Source organism: Myxine glutinosa, chromosome 8 (genome assembly GCF_964187855.1).
Source record: "Myxine glutinosa chromosome 8, kmMyxGlut1.1, whole genome shotgun sequence".
Taxonomy (NCBI): Eukaryota; Metazoa; Chordata; class Myxini; order Myxiniformes; family Myxinidae; genus Myxine; species Myxine glutinosa.
The window spans coordinates 49,831,669-49,855,453 of NC_136268.1; the positions used below are offsets into that span (position 1 = coordinate 49,831,669).

Genomic DNA, 23,785 nt, shown 5'->3' on the forward strand with positions numbered 1-23,785 from the left:
GACACTCAAATCCAAAAAACGGATTACATATTAAACAAAGACCTCTCTACTACCAAGTTACCTGTCCAATGGGACATTTCACGTTGATTTTGTGCAGGAATTGCCACAATTGGGAAGCACCAGATGTTTTTTTTGTTTTTTTTGCTTTTCGCAGCCTCAAGCAAAAGCATGCTACGATCACCAATGTCTCCACATATACCATTTAAAATAGCTATCTGTAGCTCAAGGCGGTGTTCCATTTCAAGAATAGGAATGCAGACTAATGTTGAAGCACAATGGAGACTCGGGTGCAATAGAAAAGATTCTTCTTCTTCTTCTTCTGTATGTAGCACATGGCTGTGGGTATCATCATTTGGTGTGTATGCAAACAACAGTACCATGGTGGAAAAATGATGCCAATGGTTGAAATTCAATCGCAACTGTTGGCAGAAGCAATGTCAGCAACGCAAGGTCAGTGTCAACAAATCTGCCATTGGCAAGTAATTTGTCCACGATGTTGCAGGTGCCAGGGCAGTTCAGCAGAGCCTCCAGCACGTCCATCGTCGTCGAGGAAGTAGGCACACAACTCTATGAGCAGCGTTCCTTGAACCTGCCAACCACAACACAGGGAGATAACTCAATGGAGGAACAGGATGGCATCTTAGTTCATTTTCCAAGGAGAATCCACTCTGTGCTGATGCCAGTATGACCATGCATTCTGGCCCTGTGGCCTGTGGTGCAGGTGTTTGTTTGACCATGTGCTTTGCTCTGAAATACTCTTACATGAGTGCACTACTTCCCCAAGCTTTGTTGGACTGTGTACTTTGGCATTTGGGCCAACAGTGCACGTTCCAAGCTTTGTTACAATGAGCAAGTTGCCCGTGCCCACTTTAAGGGTTTCAACGAGAATAATGACGTGTTGAAAACATGACGTAACATCGTCAAAATTGCCAAGACAGACTGTCGGCTTTGATGAGGTGGAGGAGGGTGATGTAGGGGAGTTGCTGGATTATTACCGGGAGGAGCTCTCAAATGAGTACCTTTTACTGCTGGAGAAGTTTGTGTTTGTTTTGGAGTTTGGAGAAGTTTGGAGAAGAAACCCTGGTGTTGGGCTGGCGGCTAGGGTGCCAGCTTAGGATCCTAGGATCCTGGGTTCGAATCCCGGTCGATCGCTGAATTAACACCAGGGGGGTTGACTCAGCCTGTCATCCTTCCGAGGTCGGCTAATTGAGTACCAGTTCACTGCTAATTCCCTGTGTGTCGTAAAAAGGCGACAAAAAGGGTTGGCGGCAGGAAGGGCATCCGGCCGTAAAACATTGCTTCAAAAAGGGGACCAAAAAACGACAACAACCATGGTCCCCGAAAAAGGCCAACCCCCAGTTGCGGGGAAAAATGGCCTCTAAAGGTGGTTTTTTTTTTTACTGCTGGAGAAGGAACGCCAGGTGGATCTTAAACATAATTTAAATACAATAAACCACAGTAATAGTAAAAATAGGACAATAAGATGAGGATTGAGGCAGCACTCACCCTAACCCTCTTATAATGGGAAATTCGTTTGAATTTGCACGTTTTTTATTTACATTTGTGCAACACTTGCTCTCAGGTTGAAGGCGAGGAGCTTAGCTAAGGAGGATGACATTGGGGACTTCACGACCAGCCCATGGTGGGCCTACAGGTTCATGCCACACCATGATCTATCGGTTAGACACCGTACATACATCTCCCAACATGCACCCGATGATACGGCTAAGACTACACACTAAAATATGATTTTTAAAATTTTATTTGAGGGTGAAAAACAGTGATGCGGTTAATACACCGGAAAATACGGTAGGTCTGATTGGCCAGAGGGTAAGTGTCCAGCGGCCTTGCCACCATCAGGCTGATTGAGAGTCGTAGTCCCGCCCAACCCTGTTCCCTTCCTATTTCTCCAAAAAGTAATGCAGTTTCGAGTACTTTTCGGAGAATCCTTTCAAGGATTTTTTTTTTTATGATGGTTCTCATTTTCTTCTTTGTGGCGGTGAACAAAAATGACAACCAGAAAAAAGGGTTTATACGTGTCACGATGTTATGTTATTGTTACTAGTGGGGTCACCCGTGGGAATCCCACAGGCATGGAGGTGTATCGTTGCGATCGGTGCAGCCGTTTTTGCGGTGCCCGGGAAAATAACGTTAGGTGGGAGTCCAAACCTGAAAATGCTGGAGACCAAAGCTGGAATTAGAAAAACAATATAGCCTATTTTACTCCAGGGGGTCCCAGGATTACCCACCCAAAATATCGTTGCGGTTGGTTCAACCGTTTTTGTGGTACCTGGGAACGGACGGACAGACAGATGGACGGACATTTGTTGAATTATAGTAAGATTACGACAACGATGTCACAAAATGTAGGCTAATTAGTTATGACTAAACATTTATCAGAAATGGTTTCTGAAAGAATACACCCTCTCTTAAGAGTTATGAAAATGACTGAAGCAAGTGAGGCTTCTCATCGAGCCATGAATAATACATCACCATAAAGGACGAACCTAGCGCTAGATGCAACGCCGTAAGGACGTCCCAAACCAAACGCCATCTCACTAAATCCGTCACTCAGACGCCCAGCATCTGGAATTCAACCCGACGCCTATGGATATCAGATGCACATTGCCCTCCGTAAGTATTGAAACGGTGAAGTCCAATCAGTTATTATTGCTACATATCAAGAAATTTGGATTTTAGATCAAAAGATGAATATGAGGCAAGATTACAGGAGGTCAGATGTTATTGCTTGTCATTTCTATGTTTATATATTTTACCATTGTGGAATAATAGCACTTTCTATGTTCAGTCTCCCCATTCTCGGTAAGCACAAGTATTGGAACAGATAACTGACAGGTGTTTCTTGTTGCATTGATTGTTCACATATAAGAGAGTTGTGAATGTCGAGTACTGTCTGTGCTCCAAGGGATATTCAAGGCCTTTGAAATATTTGTCCACCCATCCCCTGATCTGTGCCTTTCCACAACTTTATCCCGGAGGTCTTTTGAAAGCTCCTTGGTACTCAAGTTGAGTCTTTGCTGTGAAATTCACTACCCAGCAGAGGAAACCTACAGGAACAGCCGATTTTATTCTGAAATAATCAGAAGCACTACCATTTAACACAGGTGGAGGTCAATTAACTTGGTGTGTGGTTTTGAAGGCGATTGGTTACGCCTGAGCTTATTACCCTAGCCTGAGTTTTGGGTATTGCATTTGAGTCCGTTTGTCTGTTTGTCCGCATATAATAAATACGATTTTCTCTGCAACCGTTAGTCCGTTTGACAGGAAATTTTCACCATAGGTGCAACTCCACCTGTAGAATTTGACGTCATAGGTCACATGGTTTGGTCGCTGTAGTGAAAATATATCAAAGTTGAACCCAGGTGTGATGCTCGCTTAAACCACTGAGAGGCGTCTATAAGACCTCGGACGTCCGCGACTTCGGGCCACTCCTGCGACATTATTCCATGACATGTAGACTCGGATGGTACGTACCCTTTTATATTCTAGGCTTGCTTGCTTTGACTAATATTATCAATCCTTCCTATATGATGCCAAGATCCTGATATATATTGCATGATTGTATTTTACAGGATGATGCCAAAGATCTGATTGAAATTAAACCAACCTACCTATGGGACAAAGTTGTGGACTTGGTTGATTTTCACAACACTTAATTTCCATCAGTCTACCGTCCACTTGAGGACACGAGGCGGACATGCATGGCAGGACACAAGATGATCCAGGTGCCGCAATTCTCTGCCGACTCACAAGCAGTGGATGCGGGCTCGGAGCTGACACATTGTCTAAAGTCCCTGGACAATCAGTTCAAAGCCCAGGACGCCGATGTCACTGATGAAACAAAATTACAGGTACTGCAAACTAAAGTACACCATACTGTCTACAGGGGAATCGAGCAGTGTACGACGTTCAATGCTGCGGTGACGGAGCTAAAACGGATTTACATTAAGAAGCGAAGCGTGGTCTATTCCCGGCATCTGCTCGCAAAGCGGACTCAACAGCCCACAGTCGCGAGACCACTACGCACAAGAGCTGCGACGTCTGCTCGCTGAGAGTGCCCAGGAGGTACGGACACACGAGCAAGTACAGGACGACCTTGTACGCGATTTTTTTGTCTCAGGAATCGGGTCTTCTACCGTTAGACAGAGGCTTCTTGAGGTTGAGGACTTGACGTTCACGGAGGCTTTACGGCTGGCTCACGTCTACACTACAGCTCGTGAACAATCTGACGCTTACGATCACACGCGTGTCACTGCGGGGATTTCTCGTCGAGCCCGACCGGAGAGGGCTAACGCCGACGACACGGAAGCCGACACGGCATCCCTGCCGGAACCCCTGGCTTCTCCCGAGGAGGACCATGATTCTGGCTTGGCTGCAGCTGAGGGTCCAAAGCCCGGACGAAACGCTACGTGCTATTTCTGCAGGAATCGACAACATCCCCGATCGGCGTGCCCGGCTCGGGAAGCGATATGTCATCTGTGTTCAACAAAAGGGCAGTTTGCAAAAGTGTGCCGAAAGGCTGCGCGGGGCAAACGAACACGCGCGACAATGAATGTGCTTATCGCTGGGCCAAAGGGCCGAGCACAGAGCGGGGCGCCTCACCCGCCTTTGATGAGCGGCGTACCTCCTCGTGGGCCCCTGGCTGCGCGGTCGACCTTGGTGAGCTCCATCGGACCGCCAAAACAAATGGCGCAAATACGCTCGAACGCGGAGCGACTGTCCTTGGCTGGTATCCGAACGTCTCATGATGGCTATGAGACTCACCGCGCTACTCTAGCGCCATCCGAAGGCTGCTTGTACGAACTACAAGCTCCTGTTTTGGCACGGAAGACTGCAGATGGCTTTCAAACTACGCGCATGACACGAGCGCCCTCCGGAGGCCGCTTGTACGAACTACAAGCTCCCGTTTTGGCACAGAAGACTGCAGATGGCTTTCAAACCGCGCATGACACGAGCGCCCTCCGGAGGCTGCTCGAACAAACGGAGAACTGCAGCTGGCGTCGGATCTACACGCGAGGCGCGATCGTCTCGCTCTGATGGCTCGGCTTCTGCCGGACCGCCTGGCCTGGCTCAGGCCATCATCCAACTTATGATCGAGGGAATTTTTGTACGGGCTCTAATCGATACAGGGTCCACGGATAGTTATATCGATCATCGACTGGTGCAAAAACACGGATGGCCGATCCTCGGGACATGCCGTCGGATCTTTATGGCCTCCCAAGGGCTTAGGCTCAATACAAAGGGGGAATGTCGATTGAAGCTTGTGATAAAGGGACGAATGTTTCCAGATGTACATCTCATGGTCTTACCTGCTCTATGTGCTATTATCTTGTTAGGACATGACTTTCTTAAGCGACACGGACGTTTGGAAATGGAATTTGGTGGTACTGATACGCTGGCTGTTTGTGCACTCGCAGGGATGGAGATTGAGCCTCTGTCGCTGTTCCCCAATATGACCACGGACTGCACACCGGTAGCGGTAAAATCGCGGCGCTACTCACGAGCAGACGCGCAATTCATTGCGGAAGAGACAGCCCAGCTCTTAAAGGAAGGTATCATAGAACCTAGCCGGTCGCCGTGGCGAGCACAGGTCTTAGTGGTGCGAAGTGAGGCACATCGCAAACGAATGGTAATCGACTATTCGCAGACGATTAATCGATTTACACAGCTGGACGCCTACCCCCTCCCGGGAATGGACGCCCTAGTTCGACAGGTTGCCCAGTACTCAGTCTATAGCACTCTCGATCTACGGTGCGTATCATCAGATCCCCATCTCCGAGGCAGACCGCATCTATACCGCGTTTGAATCAGGTCAAAGGTTATACCAGTTCACCCGACTACCTTTTGGGGTGACGAACGGGGTTTCCTGTTTTCAGAGGGCTATGGACGACCTCATCGCTAAGGAGAACTTGACCGATGTCTTTGTATATCTGGACAATCTTACGGTTTGCGGGCATGACCAGGGGCATCATGATGCGAATCTGAAGCGCTTCCTCGAGGTCGCGCAGAGGTATCGCTTAACCATGAATGAAGCTAAATGTCGTTACTCCATGCGCACGATAGATCTTCTGGGGTACACCCTGACCCACGGCTCTGTTGCTCCTGAGAAGGAGCGTCTGCGACCCTTGCTCGATATGGCCCCGCCCTGCGATCGAGCTTCATTGAAGCGTGCTCTCGGGCTGTTCGCCCATTATTCTAAGTGGGTGCAAAATTTCTCCGCGAAACCCCGCCCACTTGTGACCTGCGACGCGTTCCCCATGAGCCCAGCCGCCTTGGCTGCCTTTAGGGGCCTTAAGGACGACATCGCTGGCGCCGCTGTGGCGATGATCGACGAGAGCAAATCTTTCGTCTTAGAAAGTGATACCTCGGATCATGCGATAGCGGCGACTCTCTCCCAGGGGGGGCGCCCTGTGGCTTTCTTTTCGCGGACTCTCACCTCCGCTGAGCGGAGGCATTCGTCTGTCGAAAAGGAAGCATACGCGATCGTCGAGTCGATTCGGCGATGGCGTTCGTACTTGCTCGGGCGATGCTTCCAAATCATCACAGACCAACAAAGCGTGGCGTTTATGTACGACACCTTACATGCTCAACGCATAAAGAATGAGAAAATCACTCGCTGGCGTATCGAACTCGCCGACTTCTGCTACACCATCAAATATCGCCCGGGGAAGGATAACCTGGTCGCTGACGCCTTATCGAGGCCGGCGACGTGTGCGGGTCTCATAACTTTGGAGGGTCTGCGCGCTTTGCACGACACTATGTTTCATCCTGGGGTGACGCGTTTCGCTCATTTTGTGCGTCGTGGTAATCTGCCGTACTCGATTGAGGACATCCGCCGGGTCTGCCGCGACTGCGCTGTATGTGCGGAACTCAAACCGCGTTTTTACAACCCTCCCATGGGGACGCTGGTCAGGGCTACTAGACCGTGGGAGAGATTGGCGATGGATTTCAAAGGCCCGCTGCCGGTGTCGAGTAACTCTCGTTATCTGCTCACTGTCGTTGATGAGTACTCGCGATTCCCTTTCGCTTACACGTGCGCAGATATGACGGCTGCCACAGTCACACGGTGCCTGCAGAATTTGTTTTCTATGTTCGGGTATCCGGCCTACGTGCATACAGATCGGGGTGCGGTGTTCCTGTCCCAGGAAGTGAGGTGCTTCTTGCTCCAAAATAATGTCGCTTCGAGTTACACCACTCCGTACAGACCCCAGGCGAATGGGCAGGTCGAACGCTTCAATGGGATCATATGGAAGGCCGTCATGCTAAGCCTCAGGACCCTCGGCCGGGGCCTAGATAAATGGACTTGGTCGCTACCTGCGGCGCCGAACTCGATCAGGGCTCTACTATGTACGGCCACCAACCAGACTCCTCACGAAAGGCTGTTCCACCACCCTAGAAGCTCGGGTAGTATCCGATCTTTACCCAGTTGGCTCGCTGAGCCGGGGCCGGCTTATCTCAAACGTGCGGTTCGCACGAGCAAGTACGATCCCTTAGTGGATAAGGTGCAGGTACTCGAGGCTAATCCCGAGCATGCTCGTGTGATGACGGCAGATGGACGTGAGTCCACTGTCTCCGTACGCCACCTCGCCCCTTGTGGGGTCATCGACCCTTATAGGGATATCGACGAACCAATTTACGAGTCTATGGACTCTCCCGAAGCTCCCCCTATGGAGCATCTGCCGTCCCTCCCTTTGCCAGATACACCCCTGCCTGAAGGCACTGAGGTGCCCCCTCCGACACCTGCCTCCAGCGGCTACTCCGATGCAGGGGACTCCGGGCTTGGGGATGTCGTACCCGGTAGTTTCTGGACCCGTGCTGGCAGGATAATTCGCCGCCCTGACCGCTACGGATGGACCGACTGACATGGGTTGACATTCCTAATCAATTAATGCTGACGCACGCTTGATTCCTGCCTAGCGGCAGTGTAGTTCTAACGGCGGGGAGAATATAGTGAAAATGTATCAAAGTTGAACCCAGGTGTGATGCTCGCTTAAACCACTGAGAGGCGTCTATAAGACCTCGGACGTCCGCGACTTCGGGCCACTCATGCGACATTATTCTATGACATGTAGACTCGGATGGTACGTACCCTTTTATATTCTAGGCTTGCTTGCTTTAACTAATATTATCAATCCTTCCTATATGATGCCAAGATCCTGATATATATTGCATGATTGTATTTTACAGGATGATGCCAAAGATCTAATTGAAATTAAACCAACCTACCTATGGGACAAAGTTGTGGACTTGGTTGATTTTCACAACATTTTCGTTGTTGTGCTCACTGTGCAATCCTTGTTGTTCACTCACTGTGCAATCCAATCCTTGTTCATCTTTTTACAATATTTGTACACCCATCCCCTGATCTGTGCCTTTCCACATCTTTATCCCGGAGGTCTTTTGAAAGCTCCTTGGTACTCAAGTTGAGTCTTTGCTGTGAAATTCACTACCCAGCAGAGGAAACCTACAGGAATAGCCGATTTTATTCTGAAATAATCAGAAGCACTACCATTTAACACAGGTGGAGGCCAATTAACTTGGTGTGTGGTTTTGAAGGCGATTGGTTACGCCTGAGCTTATTACCCTAGCCTGAGTTTTGGGTATTGCATTTGAGTCTGTTTGTCTGTGTTTGTCCGCATATAATAAATACGATTTTCTCTGCAACCGTTAGTCCGTTTGACAGGAATTTTCACCATAGGTGCAACTCCACCTGTAGAATTTGACATCATAGGTCACATGGTTTGGTCGCCATCTTGGAAAAACCGAAAAACTTTGCACCTCCATATCGCAAAGTGCTGAATAGAAAAAAATTGAGACATGGCTCATTGTAAAGAACTCTCCATGGGGAATAAAATGTTAATGACGATGCCATAGATGCCTCCATTATGACATCATAATTTGACAAGTACAAAACTTCATCCTATCAAGATGAAATTTCTTGAGCGTCATGTAGGCGGAAATTGGAGAAAAGGAAATGACGTCATCAGTCACGTAGTTCGTCCGCCATCTTGGAAAACGCGAAAAACTTTGCACCTCTATCTCTGGAAGCGCTGAATAGAAAAAATAGAGACATGGCTCATTGTAAAGAACTCTCCATGGGGAATACAACAACACAACATGCATTTTAAGGCCATTTTCCCTGCTAGAGTGGGGGGTTAGCCTTGCGGTCCCCATGACAATCTTCTCCATTTTGCCCTATTTTCTGCATCTCTCCTTGTTAACCCCCTTGCCCGCATTTCTTCTTCCACCATCTTTAGCCAAGTCTTTCTCGGTCTTCCCCGTCCTCTACTTCCTTTTACATTCATTTCCATCACTCTTCTCAACCAGTCACTTTCATCCTTCCTCAACACATGACCAAACCATCTCAACCTGTTCCTCTTCACAGCATCAATCACAGGCTCTATACCCATCATCTTTCGCAATTCATCATTTGTCTTCCTCTCTCTCAACGATACTCCGCACATCCACCAAACCATTCGCATTTCCACCCTTTCCAGCCTTCGTTGCTGCTCTACGTTCATTACCCATGTCTCGCTCCCATAAATCATAACACTTCTCACACATGCAGCAAACACCTTTCCCTTCAGCTTCAACGACACTCCTCTCCTCATCAGCACGCCACTCAGTTCCCGAAACTTCTTCCATGCACATCTCACTCTTGCAACCGTTGCCGAGTCTGATCCACCTTCTCCATTCAGCACGTCTCCGGGGTAGCAAAATGTTTTCACACCTTCCAGCTTGACATTTCCTCCATCTGCAGCTCCCTCTGTGCACACCTTACATTTGAATGTAGCTGCCACACTGGTTAATGACCCTCTCAGACCACTACATTTTTGATGAACCCACTCAGCGCACATTGTACATTGAATGGAGTTCACTCCGACACCCTTCCTGCACACAGCACATGCCCACTTCCCAGTTCTTTCCACCTCACCACATGCTTTACCACTTGCCATCACCTTCGTCTTTCCTATATTCACCTTCAGACCTTTTGTCTCCATACATTCCTTCCACTTGTTCATCTTTTCCTTCAGTCCATCCATACTTTCCGCAATCAACACGAGATCATCTGCATACAACTCCCATGGTAAACCCTCCTTTACGTTCTGAGCCAGCACCTCCATCACAGCTACAAATAGTAGTGGACTTAGTACCGACCCCTGATGCACTCCCACCTTCACCTCAAACTCGCCACTGTTCCCGTCCTTCGTCCTTACAGCTGTGCGCACTCTTTCATACATTGCCATCACTACTCTGATCAACCATTCCTCCACTCCTAACTTCCTCAATGCCCATGTCAATACTTCACGTGGAACCCTATCAAATGCTTTCTCCAGATCAACAAACCCAAGAAAGAACTTCTTCCTCTTCTCCATGTACTTTTCCTGAAACTGCCACACAATAAAGAGCGCGTCTGTCGTTCCTCTTCCTGGCATAAATCCAAACTGCATTTCGACGATCTTCACCTTCTTCCTTATCCTCCTCTCCAACACCCTTTCCAATACCTTCATTCCATGCTGCGATAACTTTATCGCTCGGTACGAGCCACACTCCAGAGGGTCACCTTTCCCCTTGTATAGAGGGATGAGGGTACTCAGTTCCCAATCCACTGGAATGCAGCCTTCTTTCACCACCAGATTACAGATCTGTCATTCTCTTCACACCCCAACTTCCTGCGGCCTTCAACATATCTCCCACAACTCCGGTCGGCCCTCCCGCTTTTTTACTCTTCATTGCTTTTATCACTTCCTCAACTTCCTTCTCAGTTATCTTCTCTGCCGGTCCTAAAACTGGGTTACTCTCTATGTTGCCATCCCATTCATTCTCTGTATTCAACAGCATTTCCATATATCTTTTCCATCTTCCTTTAATTCCATCTGGGTCCACAACGATTTGTCCCACTTCATCCTTCAAGCAACTCACCCCCATCACATCACATCACATCTCTTTCGCTATCTGCTTTGCAATCCTGAATACCGCTCTCTGACCCTCTTCCGAATCCAAGCTTTCTCCGAACATTTTCCTACATGCCTCCTGCGCCTTTGCTACCTCTTTCTTTGCAGCCTTATAACTTTCATGCTCTGCTTTTTCTGCTCCCGTACCCTTCGCCTTCTGCCACTCCTTGAACTTCTTCCTCTTCTCGTCAATCCTCTTTCCAACTTCCTCATCCCACCACCATGTTTCCGAGTGCCTCGGTGGTCCTTTTGTCCATCCACATACCTCACCAACGGCTCCCAACAGACTATCTTTCATTGACATCCAACTACGTTCAAGCTCAACCACATCATCCTCTCCCCTACTCAGCCAGCCTCTCTTTTAATGCCTCCCTTACTGTCACCTCTTTCAACCTCCACACCTTCATTCTCGGTTGGTACTTCACCCGCCGAGCTCTCCTCGCACCTTTCACCCTTATGTCGCAGACAACCAAGTGGTGCTGTGAAACAGCCTCCTCCCCCGGGATCACCTTTGTGTTCCGGATGTGCCCCCTATCTCGCCTAGCACCATCAGGTAGTCAACGGTTGTCGTCGACCCACCTGACGTGTATGTAACAAGCTTATTATCCTCTTTCTGGAACTGAGTATTACAAATCAACAAATCAGCTCCATCAGCAAACTCCAAAATCCTTTCACCTTCTCCATTTCTCACACCATATCCGTAACCCCCATGAACTCCCTCAAAACCGTCCATACTCCTTCCCACATGTCCATTTAGGTCTCCTCCTACCACAACAACTTCCTCATCTTTCACGTTTTCCATCAGCTTCTCTATCGCACACCAGAACTTGTCCTTCTCTTCATCGCTTCGACCAACCTGCGGAGCATATCCCGAGATGACGTTCACCAAGAGCTTTCCAATCATCATTTTCACCATCATCAACCTATCACTCACTCTCGTCACACTCACCACACTGTCTACAAACTCCTCAGAAAACAGGACACCAACACCATTCATGCCCTTCGGGCACCCTTGCCACACAAACTTGTATTTCTGTCCCTGCCTACCCTTCACCATTCTCACACCACTTCCCTTCCATCTCGTCTCTTGCACACAACATATGTTCACTCTTCTTCTGATCAATACTTCCACCAATTCTCCTGATCTCCCTGTCATTGTCCCTACATTCCATGTCCCAAACCTCAGAAACCGATCTCCACTTCGGGCTGCACCCTGCCCATATGTTGTTGTAATTGTCATGGTTCTCTTTTTGGGGCAATGTTTTTATGGCCGGATGCCCTTCCTGACGCCAACCCTCTTAGTCGCCTCTTACGACAGGCAGGGATACGGTGTACCTATTCTAACCAGGGTATTCTCCATGGGGAATAAAATATGTTAATGATGTCATATGATGTCATTCCCTGTTTGTCGTTAAAGGCGGCAAAAAGGGTTGGCGTCAGGAAGGGCATCCGGCCGTAAAACATTGCTTCAAAATGTTCAAATGTTCAAAAATGCAAAATGTTCAAAATATGTTAATGATGTCATATGATGTCAATAATGTCAATGATGTCATTCCCTGTTTGTCGTTAAAGGCGGCAAAAAGGGTTGGCGTCAGGAAGGGCATCCGGCCGTAAAACATTGCTTCAAAAAGGGGACCGAAAAACAACAACAACCACGGTTCCTGAAAAAGGCCAACCCCCGCTTTGCGGGGAAAAATGGCCTCTAAAGGTGGTTATTATTTTTTTATAATGATGTCATAGGTGCCTCCATTATGACGTCATAATTCGAGAAGTACAAAACTTCATCCGATCAAGATGAAATTTGAGCATAATCTACGACTAAATTAGTTTAGAAAAAAAATTGATGATGACGTCATCGGTCACTTGGTTCAGCCGCCACATTTGTTTCAACACAAACGCCTTAAAAAACACTGAAAATACATCCTGGCGAGGGTTTGCAATCTCCGATTGCTCTTTTTCTTGTTTACAATTGCTATTAGGGGGGGGGGGGGGGGCGGGGGGGTTCACTTATCCAACCAATATATTCTCGTTTTGTATTTTAAATTAATTTTCTGAAATTTGTAGAATATGTTTTTTCACTTGGAAGTTGTGGGTTATGATGTGTAAATAAAGGTGGAAAAACTGATTTAATGCATTTTACTTCCAGGCTATGAGGTAACAAAAGTTGAAAATTTTGAAAGGGAATGTAGACTTTCTATAGGCACTGTATATAGATGATTGTATCAGATTACATAGGTAATAAGAACTGCCATCAGTGAAAACATTGATGAATTAAGTTTCACAACAAACACGAGTATTTCACATAAATAAAGCATTAATGACTTAGATTTCACAACAGACGACAACATAGCCCCGATTTCCAACTCTTGATGCTGCCCAAGACTTTCCAAGCACAACCGAATCCTCTGCAAAACTGTTGGCGTGCACATAAAATGCAGATAAGACAAAGTCAATGCTGGTCCTTGTTAATGGAGAAATTTTAAAAACGAGCAACAACATCCTGGAAAATGTTGATTATTTCAAGAATCTTCAATCCTATATTAAGAATAGTAAGCATGACTTTAAAATGAGAAAAAGTCTAAAATGGGACACTTCAATAAAGATAAATAAAATATGGAAATCAGAGTTACCATCAAAATTCAATATTCTTCAAAGAAACAGGTGAGAGTGTTCTCCTTTATGGAGCTGAGTCTTGGACACTCACTAATGCACTGGAAAGCATATTAAATGGATTACCTTCCTGGTTACTCCCTCCTCCGGTATGATAGACCTGAGCCTCGTCCTGGTGGTGGGGTGGCTATCTTTATCAAAAACTCTATTCCTCACTCTCCTTGCACTGCCCTCTCTCCACCTCACCTCCAGGAGTACCTCTGGCTACGGCTTCCTCTCCGCTCCCACCTTTTGTTCATATGTGTTCTGTACCGTCCTCCAAACAGTGATGACTCCATTTACATTTCACTGTCTGACAACGTGGACCAACTTCAATCCACTCATCCCAACTCTCTCTTCCTCATATGTGGCGACTTCATCTGTCATCATGCCAGCTGGCTGGGTGTGGGTTCATCTCTCACCAGCCATGGCACCTCAGCAAAGGACTTCTGCGACTCACTGGGATTGACACAATCTGTCAATTTCCCGACCCGGATCTCAGCCAATGGTGTATCTTCTCTTCTAGACTTGGTTATGACAAACTTCCCTGCTGATGTCTGCTGCTCTTCTTCTGCCCCAATCGGTTCTTCTGATCATGTGCTTGTTAAAGTGGACATCTCTCTGGCCATTCTCAGAGAGCCTCCTCAGCGTCGCCGAGTCTGGCATTTCACTCAGGCCGACTGGCACGGTCTTCAAGCAGCCATCAATCATCTGGACTGGTCTCCTATCTCCACTGCCTCTGACATCAATTCTTCCTGGGAATTCTTCCAAAGCAAACTGCTCTCTCTCATGCACAGATTTATCCCATCTCGTCTTCAGTTGTCTTACCCTTCCTCCCGTTCATGGTACAGTGGTACACTGAATTTGTGGTGAGGCAGTTGCCCTGAAACAACTTGCCTTTGCCTCTTGGAAGGCTAATCCAACTGAAGGCCATCTCAGTTCCTTCCACCAAGCTCGGAACAAGTGTGTGTCTACCCTCAGGAGTGCCAGGAAGCACTATCTCTCCACACTCAAGAATGAACTCTCAAACCTGTCTCCTTCCTCCAAATCCTGGTGGCGTCTGGTCGAATCCGTTTCTGGTGTTTGTTCCCCCTCCATCCCCTCCCTTACCTCAAATGGCTACACAGTTGACACCGCACATGACAAAGCCGAATGCCTCAACTCTGTGTTTGCCTCAAAATCTTGTGTCCCAAACCCATCTCTCTCTGTTCCCACCTTACCCAGTCAAACCCAACTGCTCCTGGACTCTGTGTCCTTCTCTCCTGACAAGGTGGAGGAGTTTTTGTCAAACCTCGACTCTGATTCTGCAACTGGACCAGACGGCATCAGCCCACGGGTCCTAAAATCCTGCTCTGCCGCTCTATCTCACCATCTCTCTGTTCTTTTCACCCTCTCCTTTGCTCAAGGTCATCTGCCAGCATCCTGGAAATCAACAAACATTACCGCTTTACACAAAAAAGGTGCAAAAACAGATCCTTGCAACTACAGACCAATCAGCCTGCTCCCAATTATCAGCAAAGTCATGGAATCCATCATTGCTTCGGATATCAAATCCTTCCTCTACTCTACAGTGTTCTGGGCCCTGTGCTTTTTCTGGCCTTTATCAATGATCTCTCCGACTCTCTGGAAAATCCTCTCTATCTCTTTGCTGATGACTCCACTCTCTGCCGCTCCATTCCTCTTCCCTCAGATCGGCAGTCTGCAGCCTCCTCACTCTCTGAAGACCTGGACAAAATCACAGACTGGTCAAACAAGTGGAACATGTCTTTCAATCCTGACAAATCTCACACTCTTACTATGTCTCTCCGAAAAGATCGACTGCACAACCCTCCCATCTACTTTCTCAACAATCCTCTCCAAGAAGTTCTGTCGCTCAAGCTTTTGGGTCTCACTATCTTCCATGATCTTTCTTGGGAAAACCACATTTCCAAGATGGCCTCCAAAGCCAGTCGCCGACTGGGCATCCTCCGTCGTGCGAAGTCCTTCCTCGGCACAGCTGAGCTCCTCACCACATACAAGGCTTTCATCCGCAGCTCAATGGAATACTGTTCTCCCCTATGGGCCGGTGCCCTTGCCTCACACCTAGCTCGGCTTCACACTGTTGAAACCAAAGCTTTCAGAATCATTGGAATCTCCCGTGATGAAGCTATCTCCGAGGGCCTTTCACTCACTCACCGCAGACAGGTAGGTGGTCTTTCTGTCTTCTACAGACTCCTCTCCGGCCTTGCTCCCCCAGCTCTCTCTGTGCTTTGTCCCCCAAATATTCCTACAGGTCGCACAAGATCTGCCAGCAACCCTCTGATGGTTAAACTGCCGAAATCTCGGCTCTCTGCTCACCTTCACTCTTTCATTCCTCTTTTCTCCTGCCTCTGGAACAAACTCCCACACTCCCTTCAATCCCACTCCTCCCTCCAGGTCTTTAAAACAGCTGTTCACCACCATCTCTTATCTTTCCCCATCCAAAACCTTGATCTTTTCTACCACCACTAATTCACCCCAGATCCACCTTGTTTGAAATTCCAACTTCTTTCCTGGAAGTCCCGGCAGTGTCCATATGTTTTATACCTCTCCCACCCCCCCCCCCCCTTCCCATGCCCCTATCCCCAAAGCCCTCTCTCTCCCACAGATGTCTCGATGTCCCTGCTCTCAGATGTTGTGTTTGCGTTCCTCCCCCTCTCGCCCCATCTTGTCTACCGCTCCCCATGTTATATGTTTTATGTGTCGGTTTGTCTTTCTGTGTGATTAATGTTCGCTCTTTCACGAGCCTCGATCTTGTATACCAAAAAAATAAAAAAGAATAAATAAAAAAATGGATGTAACACACTACTCTCCGAAGCACAGCAGTAAATATTAGTTGGAATCAACACGGTTCTACCATGGATTTCTGACTGTTAAAAGGAGTGCAGACTTAATCGTGGCCAAAAATATTGGCACCTTTGCACTTTTTTCAAATAATGCACCATTTCTTCCTGAAAATTGTTGAAATCAAAAAAAAATATTTCGGTATCCACATATGTATTTCTTTGGTTTGCAGTGGAACAAAACAAAAAAAGCTGAAACAATTACTAAATCTTCGCTTATTCCACACAGAAATCCTAAAATGGCCCGGATAATATTATTGGCACCTTTTAGAAGTTGTTAGAAATAATTAGATTTCAAGCAGGTGATCCTCCTTTACTTTGGAATTGAACTCGCCTGTGGTGAGTTTCAGGTGCCTGCAATATAAAATCACTCATTCAGCCAGTTTGAATAGAGAAAAGGAGTCATTCTGCTGTTTTCTGTCACTGTGTGTACAGCAATGAGCATGGAGAAAATAAAGAAAACCAGAGAATTGTCTGAGGAGGTCAGACACAAGATTGTAGCTAAGCATGGACAATCCTCAAGGCTACAAATCCATCTCCAGAGACCTTGATGTTCCTGTGTCCACCGTACGCAATGTTATCAGGAAGTTCAAGGCCCATGGCACTGTAGCCGACCTCACTGGATGTGGCTGCAAGAGAAAACTTGATCAAATACTGCAGCCAAGGATTGTTCGAAGGGTGGAGAAAGCACCTTGATCAACTGCCAAACAGATTCAAGCTGACCTTGACACAAAAGGTACGACAGTTTCAACTCGCACCATCCGTCGCCAACTCAATGAAAGGGGGTTCTATGGTGGGAGACCCAGGAGGACCCCCCTGCTAAGAAAGCCTGACTTGAGTTTACCAAAACACATCTGAACAAGCCAAAGGAAATTTTCACCATAGGGTCCACTACTCCTGTAGAATATTTGAATGGTAATGATGACGTCAAAGGCGACGTGGTACAGTTGCCATCTTGGTACAAAAACCGAAAAACATTTGCACCTCTATCTCAAAAAGCGCTGCACAGAAAAAAATTGAGACATGAATGATGTCTCCATGATGATGTCATAATTTGACAAGTACAAAACTTCATCCAATCAGGATGAATTTTCTTGAGCATCATCGAGGGGATAAATTGATGGAGGGGGAAAAAAATGATGTCATGGGCCACGTGGTTCGGCCACCATATTGTTTTAAGAGAAAAGCCACTAAAATCCTTTTTCTCCTAAATGGCTGAACAGATCAAGGTCAAACTTTACAAGCATGATCGCATACCCACGACGAACAAAAAGTTTAGGAGTGCTGACGTCGTAGGTCACATGGTTTGGGAGCTATAATTTTTTGAAGCATAATCCTTTAAAACCTATCTCCTCCCTCATTCTTGAACATAGAGTGAAAACTTCAGAAATATGTTCCCCATGTCTGAGTGCTAAAACGATCTTTTGGAATTTGCGATAGGTCACATGGTTTGGCAGTGATAAATAATTCAACGGAGATCTTAAAAACCTTGCATCTGTTGAACCGCTTCATTAATTGACGTGAAACTTTAAAGTAATGTAGAAAGGGTCAAGTGGAATAAGTGTGTACAATTTCAACATGATTGCTTGTTTGGATTGGCAGCCATGAATAATTGAAGGGAATTAAAATATATATATTCTCTTGAACCGCTTGATTGATCAACGTGAAACTTTAGCCTAATCTAGATATCGTCATTTGGAATAAGTGTTTAAAATTTCAACATGATGGGTTATACAGTCTGGAAGGTCACAGTTATTGTGTGAAGAAGAAGAAGAAACTCTACCTTTTATCTTCTCCAGCCATGTGACTTTTCGGTGTAGATTTAATTATGAAAGTGGGGTTGTATCAAAGCGGGGTTGTATCACAGCATGTCCAATGAAAGCAGGGTTGTATAAAAGCATGTCCAATGAAAGCGGGGTTGTATGAAAGCGGGAAGGCAGAGGAAATCGGTCATCACTGCCAGCAGTTATAAAGTGGCAGTTCCAGTTAATATTGTTACGTTTGTGGGGGTAGGAGATTAAATTTTAGGAAAGTCAGAATCGTATAAATTAGCATGCTGCAAGTGTGGCGTAGAAAATTATCAATGTATCTTAGTAGGGTCAAATGTCCGGTTAAGTGTTTGGGTGTCTCCACACGGAGGAGTGGAGTTGTGTTATCTAGGTAGGTTAAATTCCCCTGTATGTGCTTGCCTCCTGTGGTCTTCCCTTCGGTTTTATTACATTCGACCAGCCAGGAAATCAAGGGCTCAGTAAAACAATGGATAGCGCTGTAATGGGACTCATGCGCTCACAACGCCGTCAGGGCTGCCAGACACCCGGGCATTCTCGATCGGGAGACTCGGCTCCGCCCGATGACGCGTGGTGAAGAGGCCACGCCCGGGCCTTCGTGATTGGAGGCGCGATGGGGTGATGGGCAGGGCTCAGGCAATTGGTTGAGAGAAAAGCCATCGTCGAACATTCGAGGGCTGAAGGGAAAAAGACGCCATCTCGCTATCTTGATAGTTTTTCTTCTGATCCTGTGATTCATAAGTGGATGGGCGTGTTTGCCACTCTCTCCTTTGTTCTGGATTGGTCGCAAGCGGTGGCACATCTTTGGCTCGTGTGCACTTGTGGGGAAGAGACTGAACAAGAGAGGTTCGGGGCAGTCAGCATCGCAAGAAGTATCTCACGTTGGGACGTTGAGGAGCGCCACTCTGCGCCATTTTTGTGTGCTTCCCGCGCGGTGGTTTGGGGGTGACGAACGCCTACAAGCCCTCGGTTGAACTGCAAAGCGGAGTGCCGGCCGATTACCAAACCATTTCATTTTCTTTTATTTCTCCCTGTGTCTGTAATTGAGTCTGCATGGAGGGTCCCTCGCCTTAGCCTATTACTATTAGTTTTTACCTCAACATTTTTATTGTCTTTGCATTTATTTTCATTAAATCATTATTTGTTGAATTTTACTTTTCTTGTCTTGTTTCATTTTTGTTCTGTGGGTTCGGATTAACCCCGTGTGTTCCCGATCAGGTAAGGGCTTCGGGCTTTCCCGCGAAAAGATAATCCCGCCAAGGTTCGAAGTACGCCTCGGAGTTAAAGGAGAACGGACACGACCAAAACAACTTTGCAGATTTCGAAACATAAACATATCTTAAACACTTCTATTGAGTTCATTTCACAAATATCTTCGCGGTTTTATTAGAATTTGTCAAAATATCGCCGAACAAGCAAAATCAGTTTTGTCAAAACCGCAAACCGGAAATGACGTTTGCGAAGTAACCCAGTTTTTCGTTCTTAAAGCCTTGTTGGCTTCGTGACGATCAGAACATCGCTTTGTTTTCCTTACGATCAGTTGGAATCATGCCCAGTCGTTGTGTGGCTGCTGCTGGTGTGTGCCCGTACGTGCGGGGAGGTAAGTACGTGGACATACGTACCAAAAATAAGGCCTCACTGTCCGGAAGTTCGCATATCGCAGTTACGATTAATCGCAAATTAGTTTTAATGGCCAAGTATTCAATTTTCAAACCGCGAGGCAGAAACAACAAACACACGCGGTTCCTTCGCTGTCGCTTGACCGAACGTGCAAAGAAAAATTAAAACTTGCATCGTTCCTTCGGTCTTCGCCGTTCCTTCGCTTTCGCCCTTCGCTGTTCCTTCGTTCACGTACAAAACGTATGTTTGCTAAATAAATGGCCATAACTTGGTAACCACTTGTCCGATTAATAGCAAACCTTGAAAAGGCACATCCTCAGGTCCCCAGCAATATACCTGGCAAGTTTCACTTAGATCGGACCAGTGGTTGTCGAGAAACAGCGGTCACAGACATACACACAGACACACAGAGATTGCTTGCATTATATTATAGAGAGTGCTATAATGATACAATTACAACTGATACACCTGCAGTGCTGCACTAAGTCAATAAAGTCGTATTTCGTTTCTGTTTCTCTATCCATTTCTTGCCTCACGGCACCGAACATTAATTAAATTAGTTATGTATTCCATTGACCAGAAAAAGAAACTTTTTCAATTAAAAAAGAGACATAAAAATGAATACCATTCAGTATTTTGGAGGCGCCCGAGATCAAAATCGATCGCCATTGTGTCTGTGTCCGACGATTTCTCTTCTTCACTCTCTGGACGGTATGGTTCGAATCTGCATGGGAGAATGGAGTGTGATTCCCCAAGATTATTAACTTTCTCTTCATTTTCCGCATCAGATTGGTCAGAAATATCGCTGATATCCAGACTTACGCAACTATCGGAGTCGGTGTCTGCCATTGTTTACTATTGCGCAGTCACATCAGCTTCCTCCGATGAAGTCACGATGATGATGATGATAGTCATCACCAGATGCTGGCCGGCGCGAGAGAAATCGTCTGCTATTGGCATTTTAAAACTCGGATATCTCACGATTCACGCATGCTAGAGCAACAATTTTTGCGCCAAACTTAATCTTTTTTGTTGCTACAATTAATTAATCTTAAGCATTTGATGTCTATACTCATGTCCGTTCCCCTTTAAAGCTTGTTTCGGTCATCCATCACCCTGGGGTCTTAACCCCGGGGACGCGGCAATATTATTATTTTGCAATATCGTTGATATTATTGTTGTGCTATTATTGTTGTTTCTGACGTACCATTTTGAACGGGAAAAATGTCCTCCGAAGATGAAATGCTTGATGTCCTGCTTCTTCACGTGATGTACGGACGGACGCACGTTAATGTTATTATTATGTCATCATTATTGTTATTAGTCCCATACCGGTGTACACCGGAGGGGACTATAGGTTTGCACTCGGTCTGTCGGTCCGTCAGTCCGTCACGCAAAGAACAGTTTTCCGGACTTTTTTTCTAAACTCTTAATGCTAATGATTTCAAGCTTGGTGCATGGTTTCCTTATGATAAGTTACAGATCAAGTTCGAACTTCATGACGTTTCGATCATTTTTGACAAAGTTATGGCACTTTGAACTTTGGTAATTTCCCCAACAGTTTTCCGGACGACAGACTGCCGGTATGGGGACATGTATTGCAGCGCAATACTCAGAATGCTTGTTACATTTGTTATTCGAAGCAACCTTGGGAAAATGCCACGATAAGCTATTTTAACACGGATATGAACCGGACACGGATTTCGCCCAAGATGGAAAACCACCTTGGGGAGGTGGACAAATGAAGTCGCTGCAACATCTATCATGCACCTCTTAAGACCTCAAGACCCTTATCCTCCTGTCACGTTTGGTTGAGATTGGATAAGTAATGACTGAATGTATCACGGTCAGACAGACAGACACCAAATTGGTATTTTCGTATGATTCAGGCCAAAATGAAAGAATTTTATTCCCCAGAAAAGTGGCAAATTATTTTTGCATTGTGTAGGCTTTTAAATCCATACTTACCATTGTACTTCCAATGCATGTTGATGGTCGCACAAGAACGCAACACCTTTCGGACCTATCTTGATGAGGAGTTCAACCTGCAATATTAAATATTCTGTGTAAGTCCAGAGTCAAAAGAATAAAGAGAATAGGGTTGAACCAGTAAATTTTGTAGGATTAAAGGTAATTGCATTTTCATTACTTGCAGAAAAATGAACGTTTCAATAAACAGGAAGCAATTAATGATTCAATATGTACTTCAACTCGAAACACAAACATTGAAAACAATAATTTACATTTACCATTTGCGTTTGCATTTCAAAACAGAAAAATGTTATTTGAACGGCTAGGGATAAATTTCAAATTGAAAACATAGAACATCCAAATGAAATTTTAAAATCAATCATTTGCACATTAAGGCAAATTTGAAGCATATCCAAACAAAATATATTATGAAATATAAAAAAGTAAAATGAAAAATTATGAAAAATAAAAAGGGTTAAAGTTGATGCACCAAACATTGCAGGAAAGAACGTGTACCTACAAGCATTTACCAAGTCTGTGATCTTCCCAGCGTCTTACTTCATTTCATGTTCTTTGCAGAAGTTGTTACGAGCTGGCTCTTCCTTTAGGCAAGTGGCTTAAGTGCAAAGCCTTTCTGCATTGTCTTCAGGAACATTGTACTTTTTGGTACAGGCTTGGCACAGGAGCAAGAGCATGTTTGCTTTCTTGGGCGTTGCAATAACACGACTGCAGCTCAGCAAACAAAATCATAGCAGCATTTGGCATCCTGCAAACTTTTTCTTCCATTCCTCAAGGGCCGTCGCAGGACTTGCAAGTATGTTTACATAACAGCTTACACACTCATCTCGGATTGCATCCGAATCTCAGATTGTGGGTTGTGCAGAATGCTAGCAAGATCACTCGCTAAAATCTCCAACACCTCATTCAAAACGTAACCGAGGAGGTTGGCATTCGCAACAGAAAGCTTTTTAGAATTTTTTGAAGCTGCCGTCCAAAAGCATAGCATTGATATCTTGAGAAGTGCTTCCTCCTGCAATTTCCAAATTGTTTTTCAAAGAGCTTGCTTGCTTGAGATATTTTAAACCTGCACTAGACTTCAAGTTGACCTTTCCATCCTTTCCTGGTGGAGGCATATTTCTGTGTTGGTTGAAATTTTAAAATAGAATATACTGCTGCTGTTTGAGGAGCATGTTATTTTGAATAAGGGGTGAGATTTTCTTTTCACAGAGGCAGAAACTTGAGCATTTCAGTTGGTTCAGGGTTAAATCAAAATTGTTTTAGAACAAGTTATGCAGAGCCTTTGCTGACACGTTCCTTGCAGGAAGTTGCTTCCTTTGAATTGAATTAGCGATTCTCGGCACGATACATCTGCATCAAATCGAAAGAGATTTAAAAAGAAACAGACTACTTGATCTGCCAGTCAAGAGCCATTTACCTCTCTGCTAAATGTGGTGATTGCACCTGGTAAAGTCATCAGCTTGAGCTTCAAATGGAGGATTTGGCCAAATTTACAATTTCTTTCATCCAACAGGCCAGCCTGGTTTGTTGTAAAGATGTCACTGCTCTCCATCACAATCTGTTTTTGCAACTTTGCAGAACATTGGAGAGAAGGGTGTGGTGGGGAATGGGGGGCTCACAGCTAATTTGAAGAAACTATGATGCAAGGTTGCTTCAATTCAAACTTCTGGTTGGATAAAATGAAAGCATTTTCAGTTTGTTTCTTTGAGTAAACAATTACAAAATAATAAAACAATTTAATTCAGAAGGATTTTATTGGGCACCAATTGATTGCAGAATTGAGTCCTTTTTGTGTTTTAAGTCTTCAAAGAAAGATTACATTTGTGCTGTACAAACCAATAACTTCCAAGGATACCGCTCCTCGACACCAAGGCATATTTCCTCGCAGAGTAAAAAAACAAAC

General features: G+C 45.8%; 1 long non-coding RNA gene across 1 annotated transcript; it reads right to left on the reverse strand.

Annotated features, from left to right (window-relative positions):
• Positions 1 to 450: 450 nt before the first annotated feature.
• LOC137432475 (uncharacterized) lies at positions 451 to 21,998 on the reverse strand. The gene is made up of 3 exons (XR_013624307.1): positions 21,862 to 21,998; positions 20,519 to 20,617; positions 451 to 589 (listed from the first exon to the last, which is right to left on the reverse strand). It is a non-coding gene; the product is annotated as an uncharacterized LOC137432475 (long non-coding RNA).
• Between the last annotated feature and the right edge of the window lie 1,787 nt (positions 21,999 to 23,785).